This window comes from Nelumbo nucifera, chromosome 4, assembly GCF_055504915.1.
Source record: "Nelumbo nucifera cultivar China Antique chromosome 4, China Antique-T2T, whole genome shotgun sequence".
Taxonomy (NCBI): Eukaryota; Viridiplantae; Streptophyta; class Magnoliopsida; order Proteales; family Nelumbonaceae; genus Nelumbo; species Nelumbo nucifera.
In genome coordinates, this window is record NC_142652.1 from 38,793,408 (window position 1) to 38,804,421 (window position 11,014).

Here is an 11,014-nt window from a genome sequence, read left to right on the forward strand (position 1 = left end):
CACACTCTGATCCAGTTTCTCCATTTCTGCCCAAAATTCATTTTCTCCAGTACCAGGTCCAGGAAATTCTAGTTAACATGATCATAAGCTTTCTCAATATCAAGTTTAAAAATAACACCCGGGGTACTCTCTCTTCTTCTAGAGTCTAACAACTCATTTGCAATGAGTATTGAATCAACCATCTGTCTTCCCAGAACAAACGCACTTCAGTTACTAGAAATTACACTGCCTAGCACACCTTTCATTCTTTCTACCAAGACTTAAGCCAAGATTTTAGAGAAATTGTGCAGGAGACTGATAGGTCTAAAATCCTTAATATTTACAGCCCCCTCAATCTTTGGAATGAGAGTAATAAATGTAGCATTCAAACTTCTTTGCAGAAATGCATTTATATGGAACGCCTGGAACACCTTCAACAGGTCTTTCTTCACAATATCCCAACATTTTACATAAAAAAGGTTTGTAAACCCATCCGTCCCCAGCGATTTATCACATTCTAACTTCTTGATTGCTGCCTTTATTTCCTCTTCTGTAAAGGGTCTCTCAAGCCAAAATTTCTGATCTTCATCCAACTGCTTGAAAGGAAGATCAGAAGGAAATGGCCTATGGGTCCAGCTTTCTCTATAGAGATTTTTATAGAAGGAGGCGACTACTGACTTAATCTCTGAACATAATTCTCTACTCCTATCCTCCCACACCAGCTTGTTGATTGAAGAAGCTCTTGCATGGGCATTTGCCATTTTGTGAAAAATTTCGTATTTTTATCACCCTCCTTTAGCCAAGTGGTTTTGGTTCTTTGTCTCCATTTCATTTCTTCCTTTACAACCAACTTGTCATATCTGATTTTTGCAGTAGTTCTTTTTAATCTCAACTCTTCAGTTAAGGGATCCACCTCTTCAGCTTTGTCAATCTCTTCAATGGTGCTCAATAAAGCTTTCTTTTTAGTACCCGAATTCAATTTACTCTCCAAGCTCCACATTTTTAACTTTCCTTTGATGGCACCTAATTTTTTTTGCCAAAATAAAAAAGCTAGAACCCTCCACCTGAAGCTCATTCCACAGATTTGATTAAGGGGATAAGCTTGTTCTCCTCAAACCAGGCATTTTCAAGTTTAAAAGGCGTTCTGATTCTCTCCCGATGACCACAAACAAGCTGAATAGGACTGGTCAGAAACCGGTCTAGGGAAAGTGACCTGCCTAAAATCAGGAAAGAAATCATCCCAATTTGAGGAAACCAAAAATCTATCCAGCCTCACCAGGGTGGGGTTTTCTTGATTATTAGTCCAGGTGAATTTGTTACCCTGAATAGGGACATCCATTAGTTCCATATTGTTGATAAAATCAGCAAACAAATTCATCGACCCCGTTCTTCTACCCCTTGTATTTTTCTCTTCCACCGATACAGTCGCATTAAAATCTCTGCCAATGACCCAAGGATGAATCAGTGAACCTCTCATATCTGCTAACTCCTCCTAGAAAGCCGCCCTAAGGTTTGAAACTATTGGCCCATAAACATTTGTGATTTGGATAACTATGCCATCATGTAACTTCATAATTAAAGAAATTGAGAAATTTCCAATTTTTCTGGAAACAAGGCTACAAAAAGAAGGATCCCAAAGACTCAGAAGACTTCCAACACTCCCAGAAGCTGCCAATGCCTTCCACCTAACCTGACCTTCCCCCCAAGTACTTTGGACAATAGCAGGATCTAAACTCTCCAACTTTGTTTCTTGGAGCAAGACGATCTTCGAGTTCGACAACTTCAGGGAATCACACATCACCAATCTTCTCCTTCCCAAACCCAAACCTCTAACATTCAAAGATAAAATTTTAAACTCCATGAAAAACTTATCAGAATCCAATTACCCCCACCTCAAACCTTCTTAGACCCCCTTGCTTCCCCTTCACTACTCCCCACCTTATCATTCAACCCCCACGTAAGCCTCATCATTTCTCTATGTCTCTTTGAGTTAGTACCTCCTTTTTTTGCTGCCATTTTTTCCCTTTCCATAAGAACTCTTTGTTCAACCCCTTCAAAAAACTTAACTATTTCAGCTTTCATCCCCTCCATCGAAATCCCCAGGAAGTTTCCCAACCCCAAGAGCTTTGACGTCACCCAGGGAGAAAGATTAGTAGCAATATTACTATACTTACCTTCCTGGCCTTCCAAAGAATTTGTCTTGTCCTTGTTTCCCTTTAGGTGAGCTTCTTCACTCCTCTTCGTCAACTCAGGGCTTCTCCCACTTCTCTTCGGCTCTTTGAATTGGTTGAGACGATCTGCCCCACTTTCACTTTGCACATCTGACCCCATCATTGCAATAGGAGTCACCACCAACAGATTGTCTTCCACAGGAACCAAAGAAAGAAGTTGATTTTGTTGCCGCTTGTGTTCAAACTCTGGCGGACTCTCCAAAGCAAGAGGATACAAGGGAAGAGGCGAAGCAGCCTGAACAACACCTTTGAACTCGGAGTCCGATGACAAAGAATCCGGCTCAGCTGATGTTTTGAGCCCTGTCATCTCCGATTGTTTAGGAGGTTGGCTAACCCAGGTCAGCTCCAAACAAACCGGGCTGTTGAGATACCGTCTTCCTATGGGCCACCTTGGTTCACTAGTGGACTTAGAAATTTTGTTTCTCCTGAATGCTTGCATGGATCGGGACCATCGGGTATTTGGGTTATTTGGGTTCAATTGACATGGGTCCAGGTCCTGGACCCATCTCGGAAAACCCTCTCTTTCACGTTCCCCAACTTCTGACCCTTGTCAAGCCACCCTCCCCTTGTTCGGTGTGTTCTCCTCCATGGGTGCATCTCTTTAATACATTGTTTAACTAAAGTTTTTAAATCCTCAACCATCGAATTTCCCCCACTACTTCCCAGTTTTAACTTTTGCACACGAACCTCGAAGCTATCCCTTGAGATAAGATCCAAACCCTCCATAGGTTTTAAGTTTTAAGATTGGACGGTCCAGATTTGCATCAAAGGTCTCTTCTTCCCCTCCAATCTCTGGCGACCTCATCGGCAGCATGTTACAGGCCTAAATACCTCTAAGGGAATCTTGAGGCAGCGAACTTTCTCCAACATCTTCTAAAACCACCATCTTTGAGGTCTCCAAAACCGTCCTCTCTTTTTGAACTTGATTGTTCGTTTGATTGTCCTTCTTCCATCTTCGGACTGACGGAAAAGTTTTAGGCCAAATGCTAATTGAGAAAAGAGACTCCCCAACCACAATCTCGACCTTCTCAGGAACGGGGTCTTTCTTTCTCACCTTCATACGAATCCACTCACAACTAGCCAGCTCCTCTAGAGAATCTTCAGTTTCCAAAAAACCACCACATGCATCCCCAATTGTTTTGGTTACACTCGGACACCAGAGAATCAGAGGAAGACCAAACACCCTAACCCAGATAGTTTCCGAGCGATCAATATCCTCACTTGATTCCAGATAGAGGTATCCTACACTAGCTCCCCACTAATCAAGAAGAAGATGATTTCTCCCCATTTGCCATGGACCATTGTCGAGGATCCACTCTGTATTGGATCTCGAAGGAAAAATGAAAAGGAAAAGGTCATCTACCAACTTCTTTACCCTCACTCCCCCCACTTTCTTCCAAGATCTACTTACCCAGTTTTCCACTTCTCGGACCCCTACTCTCCACCAGAATCTTCCCACCATGCAATCATGAAAGAACCTTCTTCTTGCTTCAACACCTTGGACCTCTGCCAGTACCACCTACTTTTCCTCCACCTTTTTGAGTTCTGAATGCCTGAAATCAGGCCATGCACCGGCCGACACCTCCTCCCTGAAATATCTGAGAGGATCTTCTATGAAACATCTTCATACAATAACATTCATCAAATCCACACCATTGCAAACTTTATGATGCTCATCCTTGCAGTAGTATTCTGGGCAGTGTATGGTTTCTGCTTGTACTTACCTTTGTCCTACATTCCTTTTTGCAATCATCATCTCTCAATTGTACCATCAACCTTATGCTTTACTATGAACACCCATTAACATCCCACTGGTTCTTTTCCTTCAGGAAGATCTACTAACTCGCAAGTGCCATTGTTGTGTAAGGCATTAAGTTCTTCCTTCATTGCATCTGTCCATTCAAGTATAGATAAATCTTTTGCCACATTCTTAGGAATAGGGGTATTGTCAATAGAGGTAACAAAGGCATCGAATGAAGGTGAGACATGATCATAGGAGACAAAATGAGAGATAGGATGATTAGTATAAGGTCTAACACCCTTTCTCTTAGCAATGGGAATATCTAGATCATTAATAGTAGAAGGATCAGACATATCAATAGGAATAGGAACAAGAGTATCTGACTGAGAAGGATTTGCCTCTAGAGAAGCTAATGGTGTTGGTAATATAGCTTTAGGTTATTCCACGGCTCTTGAACTTTACTAGCCCTTATGGCGGTGGAGGAACACATGGAATAGAGGAGGATTGGGAAGAGGAGGAAGCTGAACCTGAATGTGAGTCTCCTCAACCCTACTCTCCCTTGAGGAGAAACAGGGAAGGAGTAGAAATCTGCTGAATCAAAAATTCGCAAAGAAAAGAAGAGTTTCTTGTGGAAGAAGAGAACGGGAAGAGAAGAAGTAGAGAAAGAAAGAGAGAGCAAATCAGATCTGTCCGCCCTGTCCCATTGGTATTTATACTTTAAGTAAAAAATAAGTACAATAACTAATATGCCCTTATAGGGCGGCTAACACATAAAACTGCATAAAAAACTTAAAGACATCACTCCAAAGGGTCCCAATAAGATTGCCATGGTCTCCACTTACTATCTAAACAAATAATAAACAAAAACAACTAACTAATCTGCACAAAATCCTCAACACTCCCCCTCAAGTTGTGAGTAAATGTTACACATTCCCAACTTGCGTAGGTCATGTTCAAGCTTGTTCTTTGCAATCCCTTTGGTGAAGACATCAACTAATTGTAACTCAGAGGAGACATTAAGGCATGTAGACTTCTCAAGTTGTCACCCTTTCACTTATGAAGTGTCTATCAACCTCAATGTGCTTTGTCCTGTCATGCTGAACTGGATTGTTGGCAATATTGATTGCAGCTTGGTTATCACAGTATAACATAATGGGCTCCTCTGCATCTACCCCAATCTCATTCAGCAAGGACCTAACGCAAAGTAATTCTGAAACACCATGGGCCATAGACAAGTGAAAAACTGAAACTTCTCACAGCATTCGACCACTTAGTTTTAAAAATTTTCATGGTACACGACCAAGAGGAAGAAAAAAAAACTCCTAGATCAGTCATAGATCACTTTCTTGAACCCAGTCTGTAGAAGACAACAAGGAGAGGAAGAAGAAGATGAGTGATCTGTTCTCAGGCCCAGAAGTTGCACTCTGATACCATGTTATCAGCGAGGAAACAATAAAAAATAATGAAAAGAGAGAAAGGAGAGAGAGAGAAAGAGGAGAAGAGAAGTGTTAGAAGTCAAACTCTCTTCAGGCGGCACCAGTGTAAATGGCTTTAATTACTTTCAAAAGGGCATTAAATGCTCATAAAAGAAGTGTAAATGGCTAATTTCTTTCAAAGGGTACTTCAGGTTTATTGGTTCTAGGTTTGGACCATTTGGAAGAATGCTGTACTAGCTTCTAAATACTGAATGCCGAAAGCACTGCTCTTCTCAAGGAAAACAGCACAAGCACTAACCTAAAAGTGACAAGTTCCTATCTATTACTGTCAAAAGTGCTAGGCTTTATCTTCTTTTCTCTTGCACACTGCAACTTTCCTTACTAATAAACTTCCTTCTACATGTGTTATCAGGATTGTGTCTCCATCAGAGCTGTTATTTGGGTTAAATAGGATTATAATCTCATCATGGTTCTGGAGGTTTTCCCTATATGGAACCGTACCACAAACATCGATTTGATTTCCAGCTTGACTAGTCAAGTGTTTATGTATTGGGTTGAAAAGTAGTGACAGCTTATCTTCAAAGTAACAAGTTCTAGATCCAGAAAGAAGAATGTAAAATTTATTGTAATTAATATTTACAATATACTTAAAGGGGAAGGTTTCGAAATCGATTCATAATAGTAGAAACAGGGGAGTGTTGGTCTTGGTTTTAGAAAGTTTGGGAATGGCGTGATTTCTTCGGTTCTGATCCCAGTGCAAGGATGTTCAACCCTTCAGCTCATTCGCTGCAGCATGTAGCTGAGGCTTTTCTGGAAAAGTGGATTTGGGGCACAACAAGGTCTAATATGGAGGGACTGTCAGTTCATGTCGGTGTTGGTGAAAGTGGTTTTTGTCTTTTTGATGTTGATGCTTGGAACTGAGGAAGTAAAGGTCTCTGATTTTGAAGAGGAGTCTTCACTGGTAGATGAAGGTGAGATGGGTAGCAACTGTGGCAACTCTGTTGAGGTTGATTGTGTTATTTCCTCTTCCAGAGTTGGCAATGATGTGGTGAAACTCTCAGAAGAGTGTGATTTGTTCGATTTGGGTTCCCATAATCTTGAAGTGGAAGATAGAAGGCTTGATGGTGGGAGATTTGATTGTCCAATAACTGGGGTTGAAAATGATGGGGAAGCAAATGATGAGAGGCTGGAGAGGAATACTCAAGGTAATTCTGATAGGAAGAATGATTTTTCTGAGTTTGCGAAAGATGGTGTTTCGTTGGGGTTGAAGGGAAGGGAAGGGGTTTTGAATTCTCTAGATAGTTTTGTTGGCTGTAGAAAAATGGGAGGCTTGAGGGGGTTGAATTGAAGGGCTATGAGAGTTTAAGGGAGTTTGAAGCTTCACTTTTGTTCAAATATGGATGCAGTGAGACAAGGGGATGCGGGATTAATGGAAGGTGTTGGTCTTGAAGGAGGGCTGGATCATGGTGATGGAAACATTGAAGAGAATGTGAACATTAAAGCCTACAGATGAAACAAATATAGAAGCAAGCCTTCACAGGATGTTATTGAGCTTGAAGATGTTAATACTGAAAAGGATGTTTCAGATGCTGAGGAAGTAATCTTAGATGAGATTTATTTAGTTGAGGGAATACTTGATTTGGAAAAGGTGGCAAAGGTAGAGGTGGAGGTAAGGCTTTGGGTTGACCTATTATTGGAGGGGAGGATTATGCTAGAAAAAATGTTCAAAAATTTGGAAGAAAGATATCCGATGCCTATCGTAAATGTTGGAGATTTGAGTTTGGGTTCCGTAGAGACGGTTGTCAACTCAAGGTTAGATTGTGACCAAAAGAAGTCAAGTTTTCTCAAAGGTGGGGTTGGTTGTAACGGAGAGAAAGAGGTGGTTTCAATTCAGTTTTTTGAGAGGAATGCGGTTTTGGAGCTGGTAAGAGTCAATAGTGATCAAAAGGGCCAGAGGGGTGTGAAGAACCTAGCTGTAAGACATTTCAACAATCAGATATTCCTTAGTACAGTCCAGTTTTCAAAAGTGTTTGCAAGGTTAAAAGGGGGTTTGTTTGGAATTGGGCTGCCTACAAAGGCGAAAAAAATCAAGTAAAGCCTGTGGGAAGAAGTAAACAAGTACCTTTTTATTTATTTTTTCAGAGTTTGAAGTGTTGGCTCATTTTTTTTGGTGTTGTTGTAGGGCTTTGGTCGTGTCATGTTCAGTTCGGGGGGGGGGGGGGTAGTTCTGTTTGTTTTTCTATGTTTAAAGGGGTTGGGGCTGGTTGTTGGAGGTGAAGATTGCTTATTTTTTTCTCGGGTGACTGCTGGTCACCTTCCTTTGTATTCTATTTTTATTTTTTCTAATGAATTCTTTTTTCTTTTATTATAAAAAAAATCATCATCGTCCAACCCTTATCCCAACTATATGCCAACTGGTTGGTAACCAAGTTGAGTGCTGTTTTGTTGTTGTGGAGACCCTAGATCTAATCCCATATCCACCACGGGGGGGGGGGGGGGGGTAGGGAAAGGGGATGGGTACCCCCCTCCCCTGTTTGCTCCCATCAAAAGATAATAACATAAAACAAAAAACCCCAACTATATGGGGTTGGCTACATGAATCCTGTTTCATGATTCCCTTCTGTTTAATGTCATCCATTGGTACATTTATGAGCTCTTCAATCATTTCTTACTACTTCGAGCCATGCCCCTTTTGGTCTACTCCTAGCCCTTCAAGCTCCTTGTAACAAATCACTTCTTATGTGTGCTGTTGATGGTCTACTATACAAATGACCAAACCATCTTAGTTTGCTTTCTCTTATATCACCTATTTGGAGCTACTCCTAAGTTCCTTCTAATGACTTCATTTCTGATCCTATTCTTTCTAGTTTTTTTCCACTCATCCATCTTAGCATACACATTTACAATATATTTTTCTTATCAAAAGAAAAAATAAAAAACAATCTTAACAATATATGTAAATTCTGTGTAAAACATTAAGAAGACCATAAATTCAGTTTTATCATCACTAAATGCGACTCCACAAGCATATCAATTTTTTATCTATAAAAAAAGCCTACTGGTATTTTTGTGTTTTATTAGAAGCATCATAGTGGAGATTGATATGCATTGCTATGGTATTGGAGGTCCTTTTGCATGCATTTGGGGGTTAATGAAAATCAGACAGCATATGAGTCTTCTGTAAAGCTTATGATCTAATTAAGGGAAGAAGGTTAAATCCTCTGTTGTTTGGCTATTATGGATCTTGTTTAATAGTTAAAGTATGTTTACCTATCATCTCTCTCTCTCTCTCTCTCTCTCTCCCCTTTTGATCAAATTTACCTATCCTTTATTTTTCCAAGATGAGATGAATACTATCAGAGAATAAGGTGTTTTTTCTCTTGATCAATACTAAATTATGTATTTTTTTCACTGTAGTTGAATGATGGATGAAACCGAACTAAAGAAAGGTAGGAAGCACTGCCCTTTTTAGCTTTATCCATTTTCAAATATGAGCTGATGGGTTATGGGCAATTTGCTAATAAATTGTTTATCATTTAAAATAATTGGGATGTCAACGCTTTTTGTCAAGGCAAGGGTGTTTAATTGAGTCAAAATGATTGAATCACTGCAGGATCTTTTGGAAATTCAACTCACGAATACCGTGGCATTTTAACAGCGTAGTTATATGGAAAGAGGATCTAAATGAAGGGTATATTGTGATGCAGATGGGTCAAGATGCCGCATTATTGATAAAAGCTGTATTAAACTTGTTACTAGTTATTATGATGTTGAAAGCATTTCTTACAACCCTTATCATGCTGTTATTATTAAACTTTTTATCTAGGGGTGAGCAAGAAAAACCAAAAAACTGAACCGAACCAAAAAACCGACCAAAACCGAATAAAAAATTTGATAAATTGAACCAAACCGGTTTGGTTTCGCAATATGGAAAACCAGTGGTTAACAGAACTGACTGGTATACATATATATTTTTTTTATATTTTATATATATTTATGTATATTATATATATATATATATTTCATATATATTTTATATATTATAAATTAATAAATATGCGTTATATATAAATATATATTTATAATATATGATATATTATTTATTATTTAAAATATAATGTTTTATATGTATTTCTATTTTTATTATATATTTATATGTTTTTTTATAATATATATTATAAATATAAAAAACTGACAAACCAAACCGACGGTTAATTGAACCGGTTAACCGACCTTGAGCACCCCAATTTCTATCCTGCTTTGCTTTCAATAACGGGGTTCATATCTAGTGTCAAATTTCTCCTGTAGTCATTTTGGCTGGTTCTTTCTTTTGTAAAGGGACTAAATCACTTTGTTAAAGATCCAGAGGCACCTTTAGATGCCCTAGAGCTGGATTAGATTTGAGGACTAGCCATGATATGGACTCCAGATGAGTAGTGGTTAATGGGCCATGATAGTGAAAGAGCAAGGTTTGCCAGGTGAGCAACCCAACTGATAGGACAGGTATGGTGCTCATTTGGAAATTCCGTGACATAAATGCCACCCATAGGGCATACCGGCAAAGTAATGGACTCAAGGTTACAGGATGCGTAATTTCTGAGGTATTTATTGTAAAGCACTGGCCCAACTCCTACATTGCGGCTGCTTCTGAATCCCAACTTGAGTTGGTATTCAAGCTCTTTACCCTCTGTATGCTTCCTTACCTTTCAATCTGAATAGGATTTTTACTTTCACAAGATAAATTAAAAAGCTAGTTTCCCACATGCACGTACTATTACTTGTTAATGGTTAACTGAGAAGACTTTGTAGATTAAAATCTGATTATTGGGTGGTTTTGGATGCTTGGTGAACACGTCTATAGACAGTCCATGAACTGTGTTATGTGAAGAGTTTTATACGACTAGTTTGTTGAATTGATTGAACAAATTTTCATTTTGGCAAGACATACCTAATCCTGTGTCTTGAGACAAACACATGATCCTAATTATCCATGCAAATAACAAACGTTATCCACAATCTTCTGATATTTTGAAGTTAATGGCTCATCAAAGAGGCGGTCCGTTGATTAGGTCTAACTAACTGATTGTCTATACCAATAGAAAATATCATGTGATACCTTTGGTTAAATGATGCAAGACCGTTGCTTATCCTGCTCAAGAAACAGATAATGGACTTGGATTTTGAATTCCCACAACACCCTAATGGGTGCCTTTGATTTTAAGCTTTGCTGTTTTTTCTTGGTAGTGGTCCACATCTTCATATTACTTTTGGCATACAATGGGTAAAATGAATCAGAGAGAGAGAGAGAGAGAGAGAGAGAGAGGGGGGGTACCCACCCAATTATTTGAAACGCCCCTCTGGAAATACCCCCTCCATAAGGTGTGAAACGCATCTAGATGTGTTTCATCTTTTCAGAACATCCTTGAGAGGTAGCTATGTATGCCATTTATGGTTATCCACTGCATTGGTTGCTTTACGATTGCAACAGTCTACTTCATGGGATCAAGAAAGATTAAAACCCACTTTGCCATGAATACTACATATGCTTCTTCCATATAAATGGTGCATAACTGGACCACCAAAGGTTACTATCATCGCTTTCCTTTTGTTTTTTTCCTTTCTCCTTT

General features: G+C 39.3%; 1 protein-coding gene across 7 annotated transcripts in view; it reads left to right on the forward strand.

The window, feature by feature from the left end:
• Positions 1-9,206, forward strand: part of LOC104607258 (uncharacterized) — a 44,223-nt gene extending 35,017 nt beyond the window's left edge. For all 7 annotated transcript variants that reach the window (XR_016085314.1, XR_016085316.1, XR_016085315.1 and 4 more), the window contains 2 exons: positions 8,805-8,836; positions 9,001-9,206. The gene's annotated coding sequence lies outside the window, so the exon portion shown is untranslated. The remainder of the gene's footprint in view (positions 1-8,804; positions 8,837-9,000) is intronic.
• The last annotated feature ends 1,808 nt before the right edge of the window (positions 9,207-11,014 follow it).